Raw genomic sequence first — 25,434 nt, forward strand, 5'->3', positions numbered from 1 at the left:
CTCTGCAAAGGGGCAGGGACCACCCGCTGATAACCTGCCTCCCCTCGGCCTCACCCAAGAGAGGCAGAGTTTCATTTGGTGTCTGGTTGACCCAGTGGCTTCAGGAGCCAAGAAGGGCACAGAATCCGGCCTTGGTCTTTGATCGGCCTGCCTCAACCCACGGGGAACCTCCGCTCCGGCTGGCACAGGACTTCTGGGCGACCAGGAGCCTCCCTCTTCAGGAAGAAGGATTGCTTTATACATGAAAAAACAGGGTACCTTCCAGACATAACTCCCGGTCTTGGGAGGGGAGGCAGGTGCTGAGGCGTGGGAATTGGCCGGGACCTTTCCCACAAGAGAATCCCCTCTTCTTAACAAGGTCACACTGGCCTCACCTTTGCCCAGCCTCAGAGGGGCTGAGAAGTCTCCTCTGAAGTCTCAGCAGGATTTTGATGGGTTTTAAAGAGTTTTACTCCGCACTCTGCACTGTGTCAGACTTGAAACTGATTTGTTCTCTTTTGTTCTTAATCTGACGTATGGAATGGCTTTTAACTTTCTTTCTCGTCTTGGTGGCAGCTTTGGAGGGAGCATGCAGAGGGTCATAAGGCAGACCTCCCCCACACACTAGACCTTGCCATGCGATTCGGAGCACTGGGAACAGAAGAGGGCCAGCTGAGAGGTATCTGGGCTGCGCATTAAGGCAAGGGCATCTGAGACCAGAGGAGGTCCCTGCCACCCCCTCCAGCTGGCAGGAAGGACTCCGGGCTGCCACCACCACCACCAACCAGGCCCCGGTCGACCGGAGGTGCAGTGCAAGACCGGCGAAAGAGAACAGCCAGGTCTGAGATTTCAATGCCAGAACCTCTCTCCCTAAGGACTTCATAGAACCGCCTCCCCAGGTTGAAACCAGAAGCCTGTGATTGCTACAGCCGGCATCTATCCCAAAGAAGGATTCAGTCCAGAATGAAATCAGACCATCTTTTCCAATCATAACGTCAGCCTATACCTTGATGCCCAGATTTATCCAGGCACAAGTCTTGATACCTAGATGCCTCAAGACTTCTACCTTGAAACGTCTGGGTATCGAGCTGTGGGTATCTAGGTCTTTTCACTGTTGCTATGAGTCCAGGCACCATCAGCTTGTCTAATTCTACAAGCTCTATTTATTATCTACATTGCCTTTATGTTCCTGAAGCACAAAATAAAATCCTAAGTACAGTATTGAAATCCAAAAGTCCTACAGCTATGGAAAAACTGTACGCACAAATACTTAAAATATATGAAAACTAAACTTAAGCAAATTCAATCCAGAATAAAGAAGCAATATAGTGTAAGAGTAAAAAAAGAACATTGAGAATGTTTCATTTACATTCTAACAATAATGCAGGAGCTTTACGCCTAACAAAGGTACAAAAGACAAAGAATTTATCTTTAAAACACATCATTGAAAAGTGAAAGTGGAAAAAAATTCTAACTCTAAATCATCTTTAGCCTTTAAATGTATTACTGGACACACACACAAAATTATTAAATAATGTTCTCACTCAGCCAAGCCAGCTTTGTGTCAGTTTACGTCTATGGAAGAAAACCCATGATGATAGTTGTTGTTGCTATCTGGTAAATGTGGTATAGCATGTAGCGTTGTTGTGATGAGTTAAATGTTTAATTCTTGTGTGTGTGTTTGTGATCTCCTTATATATATAGTTCTTTCAATTCTTTTCTCTTTCAACTATAAACGATCCTTTCTCCAGAATCCTGGAAGACCGATAAAAATAATCATAATAGGAAATTCTATTGTCCTTCTATCCTCTTTATAACTCCAAGGGTCCATAATTTAGAATCTGGCAAGCTGCCACTAGGATGATAACATCATTGTTTTGACTAAAATTTTGCAGAGCTTGGAGAAATAAAGGCCTGCGGCATATATCATTTCATGCACCGAGATCCTGGAACACCAGAATGTTGTAACACCAAGGTGCTGGAACTACAAGGACTGCAAACTGTAAGACCTGTATTTACCACCTCCACATTTACACACTGCAAAATAAACACATGCAACCGTCAGAAACATTACGTAGCGTGACCTTGCTTGGGTGGAGAGCTGGCTAATTGTTTTGCAAGGACTATAGTGAACTACTGATCTAGCCTCAATTCTAAAGACACTTTAATTTCCAGGGCTATTTCTTCTACATCCTCCTGAACTATTTCAACACCCTACATAGAAATAAAATCCCACATCTTGACGGAACAGCGCATGCGAGGAGATTCGGGCGGTCAGAACACCGGGTTGCTCAGCAGTGGCCCCCACTCACTCACCTCCACCTCTTGGCCCTGCAGGACGAGCGAGCGAGAGCCAAGTCCCCACCAGGGCCGGGTGTGTGTGTGTGTGTGTGTGTGTGTGTGTGTGTCCCTTTCTGCTGCCCAACAGGCTCCCCTGGGTCAATCAGCTGTCACTGTGACACCCTCCCCCCCTCATACTTCCCCCAGCACGGGGCCAGCCAATGGGATCGCAGTATGCAAATCTATCAGCCAGGAGGGGCAAGCCATAAGAGAACTGGGAAGAGGGGGCTGGGGGCCAAGGCCGGAGGGGAATGGGGGGGTTGCCAATAGATTCAGCTAGCCCCCCCCCAAAAAAATAATCTATCCTCATTCAGGGCTGGCCCAAATTTATTTTCCAGGTTCCCTTTATATCCCACCTTTCTTCCTCTAGGGAAGCCAAGGCTTCAGCCCTGGGTCCCCCTCCTTCCCATTTTCTCCTACTAACAGCCCTGCGAGGCGGGGTATCTGGCTGAAAGCAAGCGCCACCGCTCAGAGCCTCCCCTGTGAGTTCTTAGATCTGTGGCATCTCGTCCCAAGTGTCTTCCACTTGGTTGCGGTTTCTCATGGTGGCGAGATCTTCCCTGTCTCCAAGCCCTTCCAAGTGGGGCGATTGGGCCCAGCACCTTTTCTTAGCCAAGCCAGGGAAATTCTTGACAGGCGACCTGGTTCACCAACACATCCCACTAAGCTCCAGAGGCACAGACAAGACTCCTTCCTATTTTCTCTGCCACATCTCCTTTGTTACCATAATGCCATCAGCTCTCTGTGCATGCTCAAAGTCCCCTTGGTTGTTGTGGACAAACATTGTCAAGGCTATGAGATCTAGGTAACCAGTGGTTTCTCTGAGCACGTCAACCAGACAAGGGGTCTAGCTAATAACTTTATAAAGAGAAAGAAAAAGGGAAGCAGACAAAATAGGAAAGGCATGTCTGGCAGAGCCAGAAATGCGTCAGGTTGCAAATGCAAGGGTGAAGTAACAAAACAAAGTTATAAGCAAATGAACTGGACACGCCAGACCTCCTATCCAAGCTGCCACAAAACCTCTCCATGGCAAGCTAAAATCTTATTGTCTGTTTTGCTTTCTCGGGAGCTATCCCTTTCTTCTTCCTTCTCCCCATCCATTTTCTGTTCATTCCCTCCCCCCCCCCCCCCAGTCTTTTGATGAAATAATCTCAGGTGTGAAAAGGGAGCGCTGCCCCTGGTCCGAAAACAGGGACTTCCCTTTTGGCATTTGCTGGTGAGATTCACACAACACCTGATCTTCATGGTTCCTCGTGGACGGGAAGGTTAATTTCAGGCCTTTATCAATTTATACAAGGAATTGATTTTGAGGTGCTCTGCATCTCATGACACTCAACACATTTAAGTTCCAGCACCCATTTTAGGTGCTGTTAAGAACCCACTGGCATTCTGTCCTGTCTGGGCAGGAGTGGGAAGAGACGACCCTCGGGAGCTTTTCCACATCTGCCGTTCAGTCAGAGCACCAAGAGCCCAGCTGAGAGGAAACCTGGGACCCATTCCTTCCGGTTTGCCCTCCGAATTCCCATGCTGCCTCCAGGGCAACAGCCGCAGCAGGAGCCCAGGCATCCTTCTCCACACTGTCCTGCGCCCCCATCCCCAGCAAACTTACTCCCATCAGCTCTCCATTCCCTAAGCTGCTCCGGAGAGATAGGCGAGAGTAACAGCTGTAGGGCGCCACCTCTCTTCTCTCCCACTCACCATGGCAAGGAAGGGGAAGGGGTGCCCAAGCACCACCCACACAGCCTCCTCTGGCCTGGCAGCTGCCCCAAGCCCCACCAGGGAGGCGCCGAGGAAGTCAGGGGAACCAGGTTCCCAAGGCTGGACAGGATGGCGCCTAAGGAAAGGTGTTCCCTAACAGGGTTAAGGTTAGGGAACCCTGCTAGCCAACTCTGTCCAGGTCTGGCTGGCGGCTCTAGCCACCAAGGGTTCCCCCTTCCAGCCCCCAGAGATGACAGGGGTAGAACCCCAAGCTGCAAGACAGCACCCCAGAGTTTTCTGGCAGTCTCTTACCCAGGTGTGAAGCAAGCTGAAGCCCCAGCCTGGTCAGCCCCCCAAACCAGGAAAGATCTGGCAGCCATGAGACTACATAGGCCTGGCCCATGTAGCTCTGGTCCACTGCAGTGGCTGGAAGGAAAGGCTCTCCCTAAGATCAGCAGGATAAAGAGGTTACCTATGAGTAACCATAGTTCTTTGAGTGGTTCTCTATGAATCCACACAATTGGGGTATTACTGCGCCTGCGCAGGACCTCTCTGGAGTTTCTAGAGCTTAAAAACATGTGATTAGTGGGACATTCCCCCCGTGCCGTGAAGATGCTGGGCATGATGAGCTGTGACATAATGTAGAGGTCAAAATACTTGGATTGCGTTTTTGAGTTTGTCAATCCTTTCTTGTGGGAGAAAGGCACAAGCTCGGGAGGAGTCTAACTGAACTCCTACGTATATAAGTAACAGTTTGAGATGGGTTGAGGCGCGATTTTGAAAAATTTACTTTGAGCCCGAGATCTGCTAGGAGGTTTAGAGTAAAGCGGGCATCATTAAATGCCGTCCGGTAGGAGTCTGAAACAACCAGCCAGTCGTCTATGTATGGAAAGGCTGATTCCCCGTAGATGGAGGAAGGCGGTGACAGGGGCGAGACACTTGGTGAAAGTTCTGGGTGCTGTTGACAGACCAAGTGCAGAACTGATAGGCGGTATTGTTGAAATGGAAACGTAGACATTTCTGATGTCAAGGACAGATGGAGATATGGAAATAAGCATCTTGTAAGTCAATGACTATGAACCAGTCTCCGAGAGAAAGGAGAGGGATTACAGTGCTGAGGGTAGTCGTTCTGAATAGTTTGGGGGGAATGTAGTCGTTGAGTTTTCTGAGGTCGTGTATTGGGTGGAGACCTCCGTCTTTCTTTGGTACCATGAAGTAACAGGAATAGAAACCATTGTGGATATCTGACTGTGGAACTGGGAGGACAGCATGCTTCTGGAGAAGAAGAAGGACTTTGTCTTGTAGGGCTGTAGACAAGGGGTGGTTTTTATGGGAGTGAAAGGTGGGAGGTGGTCAAATTCGATAAGGTAACCGTGAGTGATGATAGAAAGGACCCAGTGATCACTGCTAATTTGAGTCCATTAACTGAGAAATGGTGAGAGACGGGTATGGAAAGTGTAGATCTCAGGCTCTGAGGAGTCAGGCATAAGGTTGAGTCCTTTTCTGCTGACGGCGAAATAGTTGTCGTCTTTGTTGTTGCTGTGTTTGAGATGGAAAGTTAGGACTGGATGAGGTTGATGGCATGGGAAATGGACGGTGGTCAGAGGATTGTGATCTGTAAGGTTTGTATTGTGGCTGGAACGGCTGGTGTACAAAGGTCTGCTTCCTCCATTGAGGGCGCTGATATCTGAAAGTTTACTGAGTTGAGTAAGACTTGGCTGTTTTGTGAATCTTATGTAAGCTGTCCATAACTTCATTGGTCTTGTCATTAAATAGTCCAGCTCCATCGAAGGGAAGGTCTTCAATACGGGTTTTTGTGTCATCAGAGATTCCAGCGGATGTGAGCCACGCATGGTGGCATAGGGCAATGGAAGTGGCCACTGCTTTCGATGCTGCGTCTGCTGTGTATCTGGAAGCTATGCGCTGTTGTTTAGCTAGGTCTGAAGCTTCAAGATATATGTTTAAAGCTTCTGACTTGGTATCATTAGGGACTTCCTGGAGTATAGGGAGTACCCGATTCCAAAATTGACGCTGGTAGGCTCCCATGGCAGCTTGATAGTTCGCAACCCTCATAATAAAGGATGTGAGTGAATAGAGACATCTCCCTAAGATATCAAGTTTTCTCCCTTCTCTATTAGTCAGGGCCATGGAGGACTCGTTCCAGGTTCAAGACTGGTTAGATCTGACTATAATAGAGTTCAGGATGGGATGTTTTGAGAGAAATGAAGTGTCTGTGTTGTGAGTTTTGTAATGATTTTCTACTCTCTGAGAAATCTGGAGAGAAGATGGGGGCTTGTCCCACAATTCTTTTACCAGATCAAGCATTGGTGGAATAAAGACAAGACTTCATGGGGCACTTTATCTTGATTTATATCATCAAATACTAAGTCTTGCTTTTGAGGTGGAGGTTCTTCTACTGCAAGCTCTAAAGATTTAGGCATTCTTAGAACCATTTGGCCATACGAAGTAAAGTCCTCTGAAGGGGATGGTGGGTGGTTTTCTGCCACATCAGAGTTCGGAGTGGGAAGATTAGAGGGTGATTCTTGTGAAGCAATCGAAGAAGGAGCATGATCAGAGGTAGAAGAAGTTGGTGAAGGGGAACTGTATCGTGGTTTTTGTGGTAAGGGTTTCGAGGTTGGGGGCTGCTGAGTGGAAAGTGGATCAGACTCAGACAGAGGCAGTGGTGGACCTGTGTAAGTAGTAGTGGCTTGAACAGATGAGGGGCGATGTCGACTCCGAGGTTGAGATGTAGTCGGTATCGAGCGTCCTGGTGTCGTGGAAGGTTTAGACCGTTTAACCGGCGAGTGATCAACATGTTCGGGACAGTATCTCAAGGCTGGTTTGACAGGTCAAGGTATTTGTCGATAAACGATGCTTCCGGAAGGTCGGTCATGATGTCGATATCGAGGTGGAGATGGGGAGGGTGATGGAGAGTGCATGGGTGGATATGTGATGGCATATCTTACGCGTTTAGGCTCATCACAGTAAAGGGGCTCCTCGATCTCGTCTCTGTGGGAATATGTCTCATAGCGTACGTATGGGTCTCGGTAGTCATTTCTCCGATGGTATCGGGAGGGTTCTCTATAATATACATATTCTTTGCATGGTGGTTCATATTCCACGGGAGAAAGGTGTCCATTTTTTGCTTGAAATTTACAAGGGGGCGATCTCAGCAGATAGTCGAGCTTGGAGATTGGTGGAGATACTGCCCGACCTGATAGCGCAGGGCTGGAATGGGCCGAGGCCAGGCTGGATGGGACATCCACCACTGAGGGGCCAATACTCGGAGAGAGGTTATCAGCCGAAGCAATGGGCTGTCCTAGAGGTGGAGATGAGACATACCTTAGTCTTGATTTAGATGGGTCCTTCGGTTTTGGATGCTTCGGTGTCAGGGATGGCTTCGGCCTCAAAGACTTAGGATGGTCTTTTAACTTTGGAGAAGGTGTGGCTGGGCTCAAGATCGAGCAAGGTGGGTGTTGCTGAGAACATGGTGGAGAGCCGGATTCCATCTGTAGTGCGGGCAGATGAAGAGATGTCTCCCAAAGGTGAGATATGAGACGATGAAATCTCAATTTGAGTGCCGGTTTAATTAGTTTTTACACTCTGCACAGTTAAGTGTTTGACGTTGTTCTCCTAGGCAGAAAAGGCAACAATCATGCCCGTCGGACAGCAGGATTTTGTTAGTGCAGAGCACACACCACTTGAAAGGCCCGGGGGTAGGGGTGGGGATAAAAGGAGCAGGAAAAATGGGAAAGGGAGGGGAGGGGGAGAAATAGATCAAGAAGGCAAGGAGAAAATAAGGGGAAGTAAGATAAAGAGGAAGAATTGATGAGGGAATGCTAAATAAAGTAAAAACGGCACTTAGGCATGAAGGAGTAAGGCTTTCAAAAGTGAAAGTGGTGGCTCTAGCTCGTCAAAAGGGCTACCTGAGCGGCGACCAAAAGGAACTGAGGTCATCTCTGGCAGGCGGAGCATGCGCTCCAAGGGGGACCTCCCACTCATCACATGTTATTAAGCTCTAGAAACTTCCAAGAGGTCCTGCGCAGGTGCAGTAATATCCCAATTGTGTGCATTCCCAGAGACCACGAAGAAGAACCCCTCCTAGGCCCAACTCAAACCATTGCTGGGGTGGAACCGGGACATTCCTGCGTTGGGAGGAGGCGCACTACCACAGCTCCTCCCCTTGCCTGGCGCGGCTTTGTCCACATAAAAGACTTTAGGTTTTCCTCCAGTATTGAAAAGCTGTTTTTCTGGACATCTGAGGCCACAGGGAATACACCCAAGCGCCATGCACGCATGGATGTATACGCACACCAGAACACCCTTGTATGCCTTGTCAACAAAACTGAAAACAAGACCAAGTCTAATCTAAGTATCGTGAAGCTACCTCTCCGGAGCCCAAGTAATAAAACATCAGTAACCCGCACACGTGACCTGTGAGCTCAAAGCCCTTTGTGGAAACAGGTGGGTTTCAATGACTTCCAAAGGTGGCCCTAAAGAGGAGGCAACGGTACATTCCTTGGGAGGTTAGGAGCCACTTCCACTGGGCTCTGACTCTCATCCACTTTGCACGACTACTCTCCAAGGCTGACTGTCTCAGAGATAACCGAAAGAGGAACCAGCCTCAGAGACACGTTAAAAGGAAGGATGTAAAAACACAATTGTTTTAAATCACATTTTGAAGATTTGGAGGAGTGGCCATCACCCACCCCAGTCCACTTGCCACCAAAAAAAAAAAAAAAAAAAAAAATATCCCCCACGTACAGTGGTGCCTTGACTTACGAACTTAATTGGTTCCTGAACTCCAGTCATAACTCAAAATGGTCATAAGTCGAAGCACCAGTTCCCATAGGAATGCACTGAAATGCAATTAATCTGTTTTGGACGAAGAAAAAAAATCACACACAAAAAATCACTGCAAGACCCATCGTAAACGCGATTAATCTGTTCCAGCTGGGGGGGGGGAGAGAAAAGCAAGGAAGGCATGCAAGACCCATCGGAAATGGGAGAACCCCAAAAAGCAAACCCCCCAAGACCAATCAGAAATGGGGGAAAAACCCCAAAAACAAACCCCCCCAAGACCCATCAAAGCACAGAAACATAACCCCCCCAGCCCAAAACCACACTGTAAAACCCACCCAGAACAGTTTTTAAAAAGCAGAAAGCAGCACCTTTTACCTTACCAGGCAGTGCAAAGCCTCCTCCAATCACACTTACTCTAATTGTTGGGGTGAACGAGCTACAAAGAAGCAGCCTCTTCGCCTACCAACAGTTAGCAATTTGAATGCCCCACCTTTTTTCCCTGCCTTTTTCTGTTCGTAACTGGAAGTTCCGACCATAAGTCGAAGTAAAATTTTGTGGCTGGAGCTGGTCAGAACTCGAAATGGTCATAAGTCCGGACATTTGTAAGTTGTGGCTGTGTTTATTTACTGACTGATACAAATCTCAAGTTTCATTTAGTAGGTTGAATCCAGTGTTGCACAGCTGTGCACGTGCCATGTGGAATGACACTGTTTAAGGTGCTAGATGCTGTTCCAAATCCTCCATATAGAGCATGTTACCATAGTCTCTCGAGACTGGTGGGTGTTTAAACAAACAAGGCGCTTTAGAAGAGCTAACTGAGTTAGTCTGTGCTAGCATACCAAGCCAAAAAAATAAATCAATAAAAAATAAAATTAAAATGACCAAAACATCACGGCACCCTAAAAGCTCATTTAATATTTTAATGTGAGCTTTTGTGGACGAGTCCACTTCCTCTGTCACCCTTATGTCTGAGGAGGTGGAGTTCTCTATGAAAGCTCACATTAAAATATAGCTGTTAGCCCTTCCAGCTGTCACAACGCTTTGGACTGCTTAGGGTGTGTTTGCGAGGTGTTGTTTTTTTTTTGTTTTTTTTTAATGCACTGCCTTTGTAGCTCTGACTGTAAGACTGGTGGCTGGCAGATCCAGCGAAGGGGGTGGATTTTGAGGCAGTTCAGCTAAACACGCTTTCCAGCTAAACAGGAAAAAGATCACCGCCACCCCAGAACAAGCCAGGCAGGGTCCCAGTTCCTACTCTTTTGCATTCCAGGTTCAAACTCCTCCCTTGACCGGCTCAAAACCTGCCATGGTGACCTCGCACCCAACTCTTTTCTCTCTGCCCAGCTGCCCGACATCAACACTGTTGCTGTGCGGACAAAGGGCTTTTTTTTTTGTGCTTTTTATTTTTTATAAGGGATAACAGAAAGGAAAAGGAAATTGGGATTGATGAGGAAGAGGGGAGACAATAACATACTTTCATCCATTCTATACCTATTGCCATATCAAGATTTTAAATTATTCTATTTACTCTTTTCTGCCTTCTAGATTCAGTTCTCCTTTCAATATGTACTGTTCACAAGCTGCCTGTTGATTCTGTCCACTTGTTAAATAGATCCCATCTTTCTGTTGCCTTTTGCAAGGGATAGTCCTTCATGACTTCTGATAAGATGTCCATTTCTGCTATTTCCCATATCTTTTCAATAATATCTTCTTGTTTCGGTACCGTTGATCTTTTCCAATTTTTAGCATATCGAATTCTGGTTGCCGTAACTATGTATATAACTATATAATCCTTTGACTTATCTATATTTTCAGGTATCATACTCAATAAAAACAGTTCTGGGGTTAATGGCACTTTACAGAGCAATATTTGTTCCAACATTACATGTACTCTTTTCCAATATTGTTTCGCTACTCCACATGACCGCCACATATGATAATAGCTTCCCACTTGTGATTCACATTTCCAACACTTATTTGATGCATCTGTATACATCTTTGACAATTTTTCTGGGGTCATGTGCCATCTATAAAACATCTTATATATATTCTCTTTAAAGTTCACCGATCTTGTAAGCTTTATATTATTTTGCCATATTTTCAAAGGGCTTTTATAGGGTCGCCCTGGGCTCAGGGAGCGTGTGCAAATCTCACCCTGAACCCCAGGCAGAGACAGACAGAAGAGACGGTTTTGTGATGGAAAAGGAAGGCCTGAACCAAGAGCCACCCACTAGCCGGGGCTCAATGTCAACCCAGGCTCCCTTCACGCAATCAACAATTTCACAAATGACTCGCCTGAGGGAGAAACTGTGCTGTGGGCAGGGTTTATTTTTGCACTCCTGCCCCTCCTGACCTTAATCATTCCTTACTGGGGTGCTGGGAGGAACCCTGCCTGCCCCCCCTCTTCTTCTCTAGCGTTTCAAGCTCAGTGCAGGGGAGAGGAGACCCGCTGAACCTCCCTCCTCCCTCCGGGACAAAGCACTCAAGCGTGAGACAGAGCCATCATTCCAGGCCAACTTGGGCTCGCAGTGTGCAAGACGGAGGCTTCTCATCTTCCAGAGGGACCGCCAGGACTCCCTCGCTGGGATTTGCCCACCTGCCCGGGTGGGGGCGAGTGCAGGAGCCTGTCCCCAGACCACCCCAGCAGTGGCAAGCCAGCTCTGCGGCCGCAAGGGGAGAAGAGGGTTGGAATGCCCCCAAGCCACCCCCACCTCGTTTTGCAGAGGGAATGAGAGGTGGCCCTCGCAGCCTGTGTGTGACATTCGCTCCGTTTTGGCTGGCTGCAGGACGCGGCGCATAAACCTCCCCAGGGCAGCCCCTTCTATATATATTCAGCCGGCCATAACTGGTCGCAACTGAGCCCAGGGGGCGGTGGTAACAAGAGCCAGGCAGGGCACCGGGCCAGGAAGCCATAGGTGCCACAGCCACAAGCAGCCACAGCCACAGTGGCTGCCCAAGAAGGGGGGAGCACTCCTTGAAGCCACCTGAGGTGCCCCCACCTCCCACTTTCTCTGACATTCTCTCCCTCACTGGAACCGAAAGCCATTCTAGGCAGCCAGATAAGGGCAGTAAATCTGAGCAACGATGTGCAGGATGGTTTGCCATCTCCGGGTGCACCATGTGCAGGTGCCGATCAGGCATGTGCCAATGACGCGCCATTTCACCAGAGCGATGCTTTCCCCCTCCCAGAGAGCAGCCTCATCTCACCATTCTCAGCACATTCCGTGCTATGGGATGAGGGTGAGGTGGGGGGTGGCTGATGGGAGGTGGTGACCTCCCCCGGGCCCCCAGATGACACATGTGGGCTGCATTCTAGATCTAACACAGGCCCATCGGGGCATGAAAAAGATTCACGGAGCAAATGTATGGCAGAGAACCATCCAGGAGCCAGTGGAGCCGACCAAAGACAACCGACCGGAGCACATCTCCTTATCAACCCTCGCTCTGGAATGTCACCAGCCCAGCCAAGCCCAGCCAAGCCAAAAAGCTCTGGGACACGCCACGACCCCACCTGGCTTTCCCACACGTGCCATGCGATTAGAGCCTACCTAGACGAGAGGCAGGAGGGGAGACAGAGGGTCACGGCCTCCACCCGGAGATGGCAAACCATCCGTGGTGCCATCTCCCACCCGAGCTTGCCAGGCTGTCAAGATCTTCCACGCAATCCCTCCTGAACTGATGAACTCTTTAAGCAGGGTTTATGTTCCAGCTGCACTTATTTTTAGTTGAACTGCCTTATCGCTCATGGCCTTGAGAGCCTTTCTTTTTTTAAAAAAAAAAGGGGGGGAGTATATATTTCATTTATAAAGACACGGCCTGCAAATTTGCCAGAGTTTTCCCCAGAGAAAGAGAGAAACCTGGCAGAAAGAACTAAAACTATCGGCTGCCATACGGGACAGAGCAAAGGACTGTCAGGGAATGCTGGCCAGACCTCCTTCGGCTTACATCTGAATCCGGCACTGATCAGGGAGATGCCCCCGGAGCCGAGGGAGTAGCAGCCGAGGCCTCCAGACTTCCCGAAAGACAGCCCCCTCACCTGAATCTCACTGATGTGGTGACCGCCCAAAGGAGGGGCATGGCCCTGCAGGTGGCCCAAAGCACCGGGCTGGGAAGAGACAGCGTGGAGTGGCAAAGAGCCCACGTGGCAGCGGGGAGCCAAGGAGAGAGCCCTGCTAGGTTTGGAGAAGGGGCTGATCTCCTGACGTCTGATAGACAGCCCCATCATAGCACTCACTGCACAACCTAAGAAGGGAGGGGGGCGCGGAGGACGTGAAAAACACCCTCTGAGGAGCAACCCAAGGCAAGAGCGTGCAGCCTGTTTGACAGGGGCAAGAAAGAGCCCCCATCCTTGCCAGGACCCCAGGGGGGCAGGACCATGAGGAAGGCCCTTCTCTGAATCACAGAAGCATAGAAAAGTGGTCCATTGGTCCAGATAGGCGGGGTACAAATCAAATCAAATCAAATAAATAAAGTGAAGTTGAAAGGGGCTGACAAGGCCATCAAGTCCAACCACTTGCTCAAGGCAGGAATCCCATCAAAGCAGATCTGCCAGGTGATTATCTGTGTTTTTCTTGAATGCCTCCAGTGTTGAAGCACTTGCCACCTCCCCTTGAGGTCACTGGTTCTACGGTCATGCTGCTCTAAGAGTTAGGGAGTGTTTTCCTGATTAGAGATCAGGCACCCTTCAGTCTTGAAAGACAATAGGAAAATGCTCTATATGGAGGACTTGGAACAGCATCTAGTGTGGCCGAGAAGGCCAATTCGAGAGTGACCATCCCTTCCACCCTGAAGACAAATACCATCTGTACCCCGTCCAGCTCCCTAATTTGGCTGGTTTCAGGACTGCCTCTTTGCCTTGGCCTGCTGGACAAGGGTCTCTTTTCCTGATGTTCAGCCGAAATCTGGCTTCCTGTAACTTGAGCCCATGGTTGCGTGTCCTGCACTCTGGGATGATCGGGAACAGATCCTGCCCCTCCTCTGTAGGACAGCCTTTCAAATATTTGAAAAGTGCTCTCTCATCACCCCTCAGCCTTCTCTTCTCAAGGCTAAACATGCTGCACGGGGACTTGCTTTTTAAAAACACTACACAAAGTGCAATAAACACAACGGTACCTCATCGGGGATAGGTGGTGGCATCAAAGGAGCAGCGGCAGCAAAACACGCCGATGGAATTCAGAACGGACTGCATGAACTGGATCTTGCCTGCTCCCACCTACCCGAAAGGAAGGATCCGTCCCAGGATGGCCAGGGGAGAGGAACCCTGGAGGCTGTGGCCCAACCCATCTGCCGCCCCAGCCCTGCTCCAGAAACACGGAGCAATCCCTAGGACCAGACGCTTCAAAAGCCTTCAGAGCCGAGGGAGCAGCCAAGCCAGGTGGTTCCGTTGGTCTCTACCCTGCCCACCAAATGGGATCAGGAGGATGTCTGGCCACCATGTGGAGCTGGAAGACTCGCCTGCCTAAAGAATTCACACTTGGTTCACCCTGGGAGCGCTTATTCAGGAGCCAGCCCAGCCTGAACGCTCAGCCCCACTTGCAGGGTGGGAGAAGAGCCTCCTCCCTTTGCAGGCCAAAATGTCCCCGATTCCTTCCTGGCATCACCCCCAGTTATAAGAGCGGTAAGCAAGAGGAGGTAAGCTGGAGAAAGCCCCAGGGCCTCCCTGACACCTCTGGTGGCTCAGCACCTAGACAGGCGGACCAGTTTCCACCACGGCCATTCCAACACCTCCGCTCTAGGCTGAGAGCTCAGAAAAGGTAGCAGGAGAGCTGGGCAGGGGCGCCTTCAGCAGCGCAAGGGAGGGAGAGGCTGGGAGCCTCCCCTCTACTCTATCCATCCAGCGCTCGCTCTCTCTCTCTCACACACGCACACACACACACACACATACACATCCCAGTCCCAGAGAGCGTTCCCCCCCCCGAGAAGAGACTTCTTCCACCGCCTCTCTCCCCTGAGCAGAGCCCACCTCGGGTGCTGCTCCATCCAGCTCTCTCCCCCCCTTCCAGGTGCACCCAGAAAGACCCCAGCTGGTCCCACTTCCCGGCGGCTGGGCCTCCCTGCTGACTCAAGGGCTGGCTGCTGACAACATCAGCCGGGGACTGCTCCTCCCAGCCAGCTGAGTCACCCGCAGCTGGGCTGCCACCAGAAATGGCACAAGTTATCCATGGCACCAGGCCAAAAAAAAAAAAGAAAAGAGGGCACTACCCAAACTTTCCAGAGCAAGCAGCAGCAGCAGCAGGGAGCTCGCACAGCGGGCCTGGGAGAGGCAGCTGGACTTGAGGCCTGGAGCCAGAGAGATAAGGCGGCCTTCCTCCTGCCTCCAAGGAAGGCAGGCAGGCAGCCTCCCACCCTGGCCCCATTTTTCAGAAGGCCTCTTCTGGCACCTGCTTCTTTCCTCCTCACATATTCTGCCTCTCCTCCGAGTAGCCCAGTGGAGGGCAGAGGGTCCCGTAAAGGAGAGCCACCGGGCCCTTGAAAGGCCAGGACCAGCTTCTGCTGGCCTGCGCGTGGGAAGGGGCAAGGAAGCCCCACAGCAGAGTCAAGATGGAAGCAGCAGCCGGGGGGGGGGGGCGCAGGCAGGCAGGCAGGCAACCCTCAAAGGTCAAGGCGGGGATGAAAGGCACCTCCTCCACCCGGATCCTACACGCCAACGGAGCACCTGGGTCTCACAGGCCAGGTGAAGAACTGAAGGCCATTCCTTTCTCTCAAGAGCATGAGAGCAAAAGGTGGGTTCAGACAACCGTCTCCCTCACCCACTGCAAGCGATTAGCTGGCATTCACGGGAGGGTAGACCCCCCAGAGAACCTTAGGAGGCCGGTGGAGATGGGGGGAAAAAGAAAAGGGGAAAATACATTCATATTCCCGATGGTGGTGGTGGTGGTGGAGTTACACTGTCTATTTCAGTTACAATTCTATTTATTTGTCATTTATGTTTTGGTTATTTAAAAAAAAAAAAAAAAACCTTAGGGGGCAGGAACACACTCTGGCAGGTGCCATGCTTTACTGGACAAGAGACACAGAACAGCTGCAAGGAGGACCAGCCGCCCGTTTGGCAAGCTGAAAAGACAGTTGCTGCTGGAGAAAACCTGGTCTACTCTTGCACCAGAAAGGGCTGCAGGGTAGGGCCCTGACAGGAAGGGTGGCAAAAAAAAAAAATAAAAATTAAAAAATAAGAAGCAAAGCTTATGCACCTGCATAAGCTAACCCACTGCTGCTGGCACACACTGCTGCCAATGGGCAGATCCTGCCTGTGCTCAGCCCTCCCTGCTGACCTTCTGTCTGGCTGTCTTAGCATCCTGAGCCTCCTCCTGCCATCCCCCACCCTCCCACCCACCTGCATCTGCCTGAGCTTCCATGAGGCATCCTTCCCAGCTCTAAAGAAAGACGCCTACCTGGTCAGTTGCCCGAAGGGGCTTCAAGGGGCTCAAGACACTGAACTTGACTCCCCAGAGCACAAAGCACATGGGTAGAGACACCCCACATGCTGGATTTCCATCAGGGGTGCAAAAGGAGGGAGGGGCAAATGCCACCCCTTCTGCCTCTCCCTCCCCCCCCCCCGTTGCAAAGGGAACAGCCCCCTCCTCCTCCTCCTCCAGCCCTGGGAACCAGCTCTCCCAGCGCGAAAGGCCCGAGACAAAGACAGAATTATCACAGAGTGCTGGGAACTGGAGGAGGGGGCGGCAGAGGCACCTCCAGGAGACGCCAGCTGCCGGGCGCCACACCTGGGGCAGCCACACCTGGGGCACCAACCACCAACTCCGAGGGCAACTCTGGAGCGCACACCAACAGTGGGGCCAGAGCCAAGCAGAAGCTGCCCCATGGTGGGCTCAGTGCCCCTCCTGCCCCATGAATGCCGTAGGGCAGCCACCCTTGGAGGGCTGGGGGCACCAACCTCGGGCACAGTCAACGATCCCCCTCACCCGGGTGCCCCACCGAGCCCTTCCCTCCCCCACCAAAGCCCCAATGCATGGGGCCGTAGCTGCTGAGCCCTCCTTCCCCATCCCCCAACTCCCCATTGCCTGCCTGCCCCCCCCCCAGGCCTGGAATCCTGAAGGCAAGCGCTTCGCAGGCGGAGACCGCAGCCCGGCCCTCTCCCTCCACCAAGGGACCCCCACCGACCCACCCCTTCCCCGCCGGTCCGGCCTCGGAAATCGTCCGCTTTCACGGGAGTCGGTCCCCCGCCCCACTGCCCGCCCCCCCCGCCCGCAGGAGCCCAAACAAGGCGAGGCGAGTCGCCAGCCGGGGCGGACGCGGACGCCGCCGCCGCCGCCGCCGCCCGGAGCGGAGCCTGCCGGAGACCGGCCCGCCCCAGAGGAGGAGCCCCACCTGGCCGACCGGAGGCCCCCGACGGGGGGGGGGAGCCGCCGCCCCGCCAGCCAGATAAAACGCGCCGGCCCTGCAGCCAGCCAGCCAGCCATCCGGGGGAGGAGGGGGGCGGGCCGGGGCTCTCCCCCCCCCGCGAGGACCCTCCCCCGGCGGGGCAACGGAGGGGGCGCCCACCCCTCCACGGGGACCGAATCCGGGCCCCACAAGCCACAGAAGGCAGGCAGGCAGGCAGGCCGGGCCCCCTTCCCGCCCCCGCCCTGCGCCAGACCGGCGGGCGCCGGTACAAAGGAGCGCCGCCCGCCGCCGGTCCCCCCCAGAGCCCGGTGGCTTGCGGGGCTTCCCCCCCTCCCCATCTCCCCCCCTCCGGGCCGCCGCCGCCTCCTCCTCGCGCCCCCCCCCTCCCCGCCGCAACCGGACCAAGGAGGGACCCGCCGGCCGGCCGGCCTCTCCCTCCGCCCCCTCCCCGACGGACCGACCGACCGACGGGTGGGAAGGGCCCCGCCGCAGCCCCGTCGAGCAGAGGCAGCCCCGGCCGGGGAGCGAAGCGGAGGAGGCAGCGCCGCTCTCCCGGCCCGGCCCTGCTCGGCTCACCTGTCGTCGAGGGGGCCCCGCCGGAGGAGCCCGGCCCTCCTCTAGCCCGGGAAGCGGAGCGACCGTCCCAGCCTGCCGGCCGCGGGTTCTTCGGGACGCTGGGCAGCAGCAGCGGCGGCGGCGGCGATCCCGGCCCATTTCCTACCAGCTGCTGCTGCTGCTGCTGCTCCTGGTGGTGGTGGGGCTCCTGCGCCGGCCCCGCCCGCTGCCCGCCCCCCGCGCCTCCATTGGCCAGCAGGCCTGCTGCTCAGGCCGGGCGCCCCGCCCTTTCCCCGCCAAGCCCCGCCCCGCGCAGCCTGCCTTGCCCTCCGAGGCACCGGTGTCGTCCTCTCCCCCCTCCCCCCCAAACACACACACGCAGAGGCAGAGGCAGAGGCTCAGGGACGGGGCGGGCGGCGAGGCGGGCTTCCCGGCTGCACCTGTTGCTCGCTCGGCACGGAGAGCCCGGGGACCCAGAAGCAAGGAGGCTGCCCGCTGCACCTCCGCTCCAAGGGCTTGTTCCTCCCCGCAGCGGGGGCGGGCAGGGGCGGCCCTAGACTAGGAGGTAGACTAGCTGCCCCTAGACTAGGACCGAGGCCGGCCCCTTCGTCTGATGCAAGCGCAGCCCAGTAAAGCCACTGCCGCCAGAGCAGGGAGTCCACCCGATTCCTCCTGCATGAGTCACTGCCCTGCAACTGCCGCCTTCCAGAAATAGTAGGAGAGGGAGGGGATGGGGAGAGGAGGAGGAGGAGGAGGAAGGGGGGGGTCATTCTTCTGCATATTAATACCGCAAATAGCACGTTCACACGTAACATAACACACACTTTTCCCATGGCCCATTTCCAAGTTACCCCCATTTCAGCAAAATGGATAATAAAGCAGTATTCTGATCGGCCTTTACATTATCACAAAAGAACTGCAGAACTCATGTCGTGCTGCAGTGCTTTGGGGGTGGTAGTTCTTCAGGAGGCGCCTCCTATAGTATAGAGCACTGGTTCTTAACCTTGTGTTACTCAGGAGTTTTGGACTGCAACTCCCAGAAGCCTTCACCACCAACTGTGCTGGCTGGGGTTTCTGGGAGTTGCAGTTCAAAAACATCCGAGTAACAAAGGTTAAGAACCACTGGTATAGAGTACACAGGTCAATGAGACCCGCCCCTCAAAAGCATTGAGGCCGCTTCCTCCCAGGAAGCATTGCAGCAGGAAATGAAGGCCTAGAATAAGGCCCAGGGAAGGGTCTCCACTTTGGCCAGGTGAGTGAAAGGGAAGTGTCTGTTTACAGGGACGTCTTTGTGGCCTGGAACGCCCAGAATTTTTCCAGTGAAAGCATTCCGGGACTTCGGAATACAAAAAAATTAAAAACAAATGCAACGCCAATGATGGAAGCTCCCTTAATGTCCCATTACTAACAAGGAGGTCGACGGCGGCCCCCTCGCTAGGCGTCTGCCGTGGTGGTTCACTGGGCTAGAAGACTCCTCATGGCAGGAGTACCTTCCTATCAACACCTGCCACCAGGATTCTGTCCGGACAGGTGAAGAGCGCACGAGAGAGAGAGAGAGAGAAAGAATTCCCCAGGCTGGGCACACTTCTCCTCCTCCTGTTCTGACTGCTTGCCCTCTTCTCCGGTCCACCTTCTGTGCCACATCCACCCCTTCCCTCACCAAGCAGAGATCAAGGCTATGGCAGGGAGGGGGGAATCACATCACAGCCATTAAAAGGTGTCAAGAACGAGACAGGAGGAGAGGCCCGTGGAGAGCGCTGCCACGGCAAGGCAAGGCATTCTCACAACGGCAGCAAAAGGACGGTGGAGACGCCGCTGGGTCCCCCTCAATCCATGCTCTTGCAGCCGTTGTCCTCTGGTAGGGTGTGTGAAGGAGGTCAAGGAGGAAATGGCAGACAAGCAAGCAGCTCCCAGGGGGTCTGACCAGGTATCCCCTCCTCCTCCAGACCTGTGCCTTGGTGCCGTGCGTGGCATGCCCTGAAATCCCAAAGAGTGTCACCTTCAGAAACCGGAGCTCATTCTTTTATCGGCAGGAATGGCCTGCACGCCCCTTCCACCCTCCAGCTGTTCTGCGGGAGGGCAAAGCGGAGGCCCCACTTCTGCACCGAGCAGGGCTCCTCACTCACGCCTAGCTCCTGCCCCATAGCCAAGGTGCCAGTGTCCGAAAGCCCTGGGGGCCAAGACTGGCAAGCTTCCGGACTGAGAGAGGCGTTAGGAAGAGATGCCCCAACGTTTAAGGTGAATTTGGCTCTAGCAGCGAGACCATAAAAGTCTCCTGGCATTCAGGATGGGAGCTCGGGAGCCTTGAGGGGTGGAAGGCCGGCCCCTGGCTAGCCCTGGCCAGCAGCTCCAAGAAGCCGGCCGGAGAACAGAGGGGGGCTGCCCTCTCTGGAAGTGACCGGTATCCTGCCTGGTCTGGAGGAGGTGCGGCCTCTGGGGCCTCCGCCATCCCATCCACCCCGGCCCAGGCAGCAGCACCTTTGTCTTCACCAACGAGCGAGCTGCAAGCCTTGGCAGCCCACAGCCAGGGTGGTTGCCATGGTGACTCTCTCCCCCCCCACACATGCCTTAGTGGTGCTCACCCCCCCTCCTTTGTTTCAACAGCTGCAGGCAGGCGATACCGAAGCCATCCATCGCTGCTTCCTCCTCCTCCTCCTCCTCCACTCCCCTGCAGAATGTGCACCTTTGCCCAGAAGGGAGACGGGCGGCGGTGGCGGGTGAGACCAAGCAGTGACCCTCGCCTGCTGGCCTGCCCTGTGGCCGTGCCATTGTGCAGAGAGGAGAGTATTCTGCACATGCTCAAAAGCTCACGAACATCGCCCATTGTTCCAGACCCTGGGCCGCTGGCTGAAGGCAGCAGTTCATTTTTCATTCCATTTCCTTAGATGACGCTGGCCATCTAGATGCTTCTGCGCCTTTACCAAAGCTCATTTGAGGGGCCCGAGGCCTGTTGTTGGCGCCTGGGTGGCTTCCTTCCTCTCCCCACCTGCTTCGGCCTCTCACCCTGCCACCACATCGCCAATGGGGTCAGACCTCCAAACGCCAGCCTGCACCTCGAGCGAACGAAGAGGCCCCTTGAACAACGCCGGGCAAAAAGAGTGAAGCTTTCCGCAGACTCTTGCAGGCACCTGGCAGCCCCGTCGAGAAGCACAGCCCTCCCCACGATGAGCATGCCTAGCCCTGGAGGTTGGAGGTGCCCAGGGCCTGCCGCAGTGGCCCCCCCCCCAGCTATTTGCCAGGTCTCTCTCTCTCTGCCTCCCCCCCACCGTCTCCCCTTGCAGGGCCGAAGGGCCCAGTGGGGTGGGACTGTCTTCAGCCGAGGCTCTCCACCCTTTCTGCCACTTCGGAGTCCAAGTCGGAGCCACACTGGACAGCGGGAAAAAGAAGCCAAAGGCAAGGGCACTGAAGAAGCCTTCCTCCGCATTTCAGAAACCGAGAGTCCCCTTGCAAAGGCCTTTCCCCTTCAGTCTCCCCCTACCCACCCACCCAGCCCTTCTTCTGTAGACGAGGGTGCAGAGAGGGTGACAGGCAGTTGCCGAGGGGCAGACCAGCGCTGCTGCAAGCCCAAGACCACAGGAACCGAACTCAAAAGCAGTTCTCTTCCCAAAGCCTAACAGGATGATTGGGAGCGCCTGGGCCACACACGTGCCCACAATATCCTCTCTAGGGCCTCCCGGCAGGAGCCCAGTTCTGGCCTTTGGGGGGGGGGGTAGTGGCTGTTGGGGAAAGTGAGCTTCCCCTACCTCTGGATTTGGGCTCTTTCCAGGTATCTCCACTCAGCCCTTTCTTTCTTTCTTTCTTTCTTTCTTTCTTTCTTTTCTTTCTTTTCTTTCCTTTCTTCCTTTCTTCCTTTCTTCCTTTCTTTCTTTCTTTCTTTCTTTCTTTCTTTCCTTTCTTTCCTTTCTTTTTCTTTCTTTCTTTCTTTCTTTTTCTTTCTTTCTTTCTTTCTTTCTTTCTTTCTTTCCTTTCTTTCTTTCTTTTTCTTTCTTTCTCCCTCCTTTCCCCTTTTCCTTCCCCTTTTCCTTCCCCTTCCCCTTCCCTTTTCCTTTTCCTCTTCCTCTTCCTCTTCCTTCCTTTCATTTTATACCCCGCCCATCTGGTCTTCCCACCACTCTAGGCGGCTTCCAATACATAATAAAAACATACAAATATACATGAAAATTATAAAATGAGTTAATAAATTAGAAATCATTCAAGATGGCAAAAAAAGGGAAAAGTATAAAGAAAAAAGAGTGATCAAGAGTTAATTGGAGGGAAGGCCTGCCCAAACATCCATGTTTTTAGTTGGTTTTTGAAAATACCCAGCGAGGTATTTTCTTCACAGTAGTACTCCAATACTACCCCCCAAGTGGGCCATGAGGGTCCTGCCAGCTCTTCTCATAAAAGCCAGGCCGGGGGGGGGGGGGGACGACGACGGCGACACTCCTATGCACAGGAAGGGGTTCCAGTCAAGATGGGAAAGGGGAGAAAGAACGGCTCTCTCTGATGGGACCCCCCCTCACCCCATGCACACCCGTGAGGACCCCCTAGGTGACGGTGGACCACTGAGACAAGCCTGGGAGAGGAGAGGAGTCCACCAAAGGGAACGGAAGGCTCCTTGCAGGAGTAAAATGGCCCCAGAGGCAAGGAGGGACTCGATCCAAGAGGCGACGGGTGCCGCAAAGAAGCCCTCGGCTTCAGCCCGGCCTTGGCCCCCTGGAAGAACTCAAAGACCTGAATGGCAAGGAGCATCTGCACCACCACCCCCCGGGGACAGCCAAGCACCAGCTGGCCAGGGGGAAACCACCCAGACCTGGCTTGGCAAAGTGGGGGGTACTGGGAACCTCCCCCCTCCCCCTCGCGCACAACGCTGACCTACCCCATTGGGAACCTCCCACGCCTCCACCAGGCTGTGGGCAAGGGCGGTTCTCTATTTCCTTGTTTCAAGCCGGTGGGGTTGGAGTCAAGGTGGTTTGGGGGCTGCCCTGGGAGACAGCCGAAGACCCACAACCACACTTTGCCCAGCCCAGCCGGGGCCAACGGCCGGCTGGCTCCTCTTCAGCAGCCGCGGGGCGAGAGACCAGCTTGCGGACATCCTGGCAGGGCTTGGCCATTTTCCTTGGACTCAGGGGTCATGCCCCACCCCCATGAAAGCAGATCTAGTGCGGCTCACCCCGGGCCCCTTGCCCAAGGCAACGCTTGGGGCAACGTGGCTATTCTCACCCTGCCCTGCAGCAGAGGAATGCCACCCCGGGGCCCTGCCCCCAGGAGCCCACCAGGCGGTGGAAGCCGTCAGGGCACTCTAGCCCTCCGTGGCATGAAACACATGGCAGGTAATGGCTGAGCAGCAGCAGGAGCTCAGGTTACCTGCAAGCTTGGAGGCTGAGCGAGACACCACAAACTATTTTTAGAGGGTCCCTTTCGACTGGGGATCCCACCCAGAGGAGCAGAGCAGCCAGCGGCTCTGTGCGGGGGGGGGGGAGTTATTCCCTGTCTCTCTCTCTCTCCCGCCCCCTTGTGTGAGCATGCTTTCATGCTGGTTCCATAGCTAGGCTGCACCCCTCCTGCCCAGCTTCACCTTCTCAAGCTGCTGAAGCACCCAGCCAAGGTGAGCACCACAGGCCATGCCCACTGTGCCCTTAGCTAGCCCTGCCCACCTGGACTCCAGAACCCTCAGCCAGTCCAGCCACCCGCCCGCCCTGGAAGCAGAACAAGAGCCACAGCCTGGCCATCTCCCCACACCAGCAGGGCAGGGAGCATGGCTTCACCCACACAACCCCTCAGGGCAGGAAGCAAAGCGGAAGGAATCCCTTACATAAGCAAGCTCAGAGAGGCCCCGTCCAGAGACGGATTAGGCAGCCCATCCGGAACGGAGCCCAGATTCAAAAGCAGACTCCGTGGCGAGAAGGGCGGACCATGTTAGCTGCTGGCCGCCCAGGGCAGAGGGTGCCTGGTTCCAGCCCTGATGCAAGAAGGGGCTGCTAGACCCACCGTCAGTCGCCTCGCTTAGGGGCCAGCACTTCCCTTTGGACACGGGAGGATTCTGCACCCACAGGAATGAAGCGTCACTCCGAAACCCCAAGCCTTCTCCACCACATATCCTTTGTCTCCTCTGTCGTGAGGGACAAAGCGGGACTACGTGGCGAACCAGGCAAAGCTACAAGGGCTGCAGCCGGTGCCCGGCTATGGGTTCTTTCCCTCCCTCCTTCAATCCTGCTGCTGCTTCAAATGTGAACTGGTCAGAGAGGAGTCAAAATTCTGACAAAACTAACAAGAACAAGATTCTTTTTTTTTAAAGGGATAAGGGTGTGTATGTACAAACGAGGAGTAGTAGCAGCTGAAATGAAGCATGTTTGCAAACCCATCCCCACACCTACTGTAACAGGCAACAAATGGGAGCAGGCAGCACACTGCACGGCTGTCCTCTGAGGTTGCTCAGTGTACCTCAACATGCACACACACCTGCCCCTGGACCACCAGCTGTCCAGCTCAAACACACACCAGGAAAGTTAGACAGGCCGTTGGAGGCAGTTTTTAAACTGAAACATTATGGAAGTCTACAGTATTTGCATCTATTCCATGAGGTTGCCCTAAATTCACCTACTGTGGCTATCCAGAGCTTCTGGGACACAGGAGAAGCTCTGGCTCCCATCCATCTTGGAGGGCCATCCTCAGAGAGAACCAGCTTGGGGAGAGTGTATCAGCTCCCTGGAATCTTAATTGTGGGGTTCTGCAGGCCTCGGTTATCTCCCCAATGCTGTTTAACATCTACATGAGGCCACTGAGTCAGGTCATCAGGGGGTGTGGGGCCTCGTGCCATCAGTATGCTGATGACACCCAGCTCTACATCTCCTTTTCTCCAACCACAGTGGATGCCGTTCCGTCCCTTCAACACTGCCTGGAGGCTGTACTGCAATGGATGCAGGGGAACGGGCTGAGGCTGAACCTCGACAAGACGGAGGTCCTGAGGGTGGGTGGCCCCGACATTGGTGGTTTGGGAAACTCCTTCTCTTTTGGGGGGGGGTGACTCTCACCATGAAGAGTGAGGTTCGCAGCTTGGAGGTCCACCTGGATCCGGTGCTTACCATGGAAACCCAGGTAGCGTCAGCAGTCCGCACCGCCTAATTCCACCTTTGGCAGATTGCCCAGTTGCGCTCCTATCTTGATGTGGGGGCCCTCACCACTCTGGTCCATGCACTTGTAGTTTTGAAATTAGACTGCTGTAATGTGCTCTATGTGGGACTACCTTTGAGACGGATGTGGAAGCTTCAAATGGAGCAGAACGCAGCAGCCAGACTTCTTACTGGGGTGAGAAAACATCAACATATCTCCCTTACTCTGGCTGCCTGGCATTGGCTGCCCGTTCGTTTCCACATTGATTTCAAAGTATTAACGATGACATATAAAGCCCTAAACTGTTTAGGACCTCAATATCTGGCGGAACGCCTCCTCCCACCTAGATCTACCTGAATCATTCGCTTTAGTCCAGATGGGTGGCTGAGGAGCCTAACGCAGAGGGAGACTCAAAGAGAAAGAACAGGAAAACGGATCTTCTCGGCACTGGACCCTCGGCTCTGGAACAATCTCCCCCCAGAAATTTGTCTGCCTCCCTCCCTGGGCACTTTTAAGAGCCAACTCAAGACCTGGCTCTTTAGGCAGGCCTTCCCTCCTGTCAATACCTAATTTATTTCGCCACCTTCAACTATATTAATCTTGTTGTTTTATTCTATTTTATTATTACTTGGA

At 53.6% G+C, this 25,434-nt stretch overlaps 1 protein-coding gene across 3 annotated transcripts in view; it reads right to left on the reverse strand.

Moving 5' to 3' along the window:
- ATOSB (atos homolog B) overlaps positions 1 to 25,434 on the reverse strand; it is a 39,913-nt gene that overhangs the window by 11,690 nt on the left and 2,789 nt on the right. Inside the window, exon 1 of one of the 3 annotated variants that reach the window (XM_072993066.2) lies at positions 17,731 to 17,913. The exons of the other annotated variants lie outside the window; for them this stretch is intronic. The gene's annotated coding sequence lies outside the window, so the exon portion shown is untranslated. Of the gene's footprint in view, positions 1 to 17,730; positions 17,914 to 25,434 lie in introns of those variants that run through there. 3 annotated transcript variants of the gene reach the window in all.

This window comes from Pogona vitticeps, chromosome 2, assembly GCF_051106095.1.
Source record: "Pogona vitticeps strain Pit_001003342236 chromosome 2, PviZW2.1, whole genome shotgun sequence".
Lineage (NCBI taxonomy): Eukaryota > Metazoa > Chordata > Lepidosauria > Squamata > Agamidae > Pogona > Pogona vitticeps.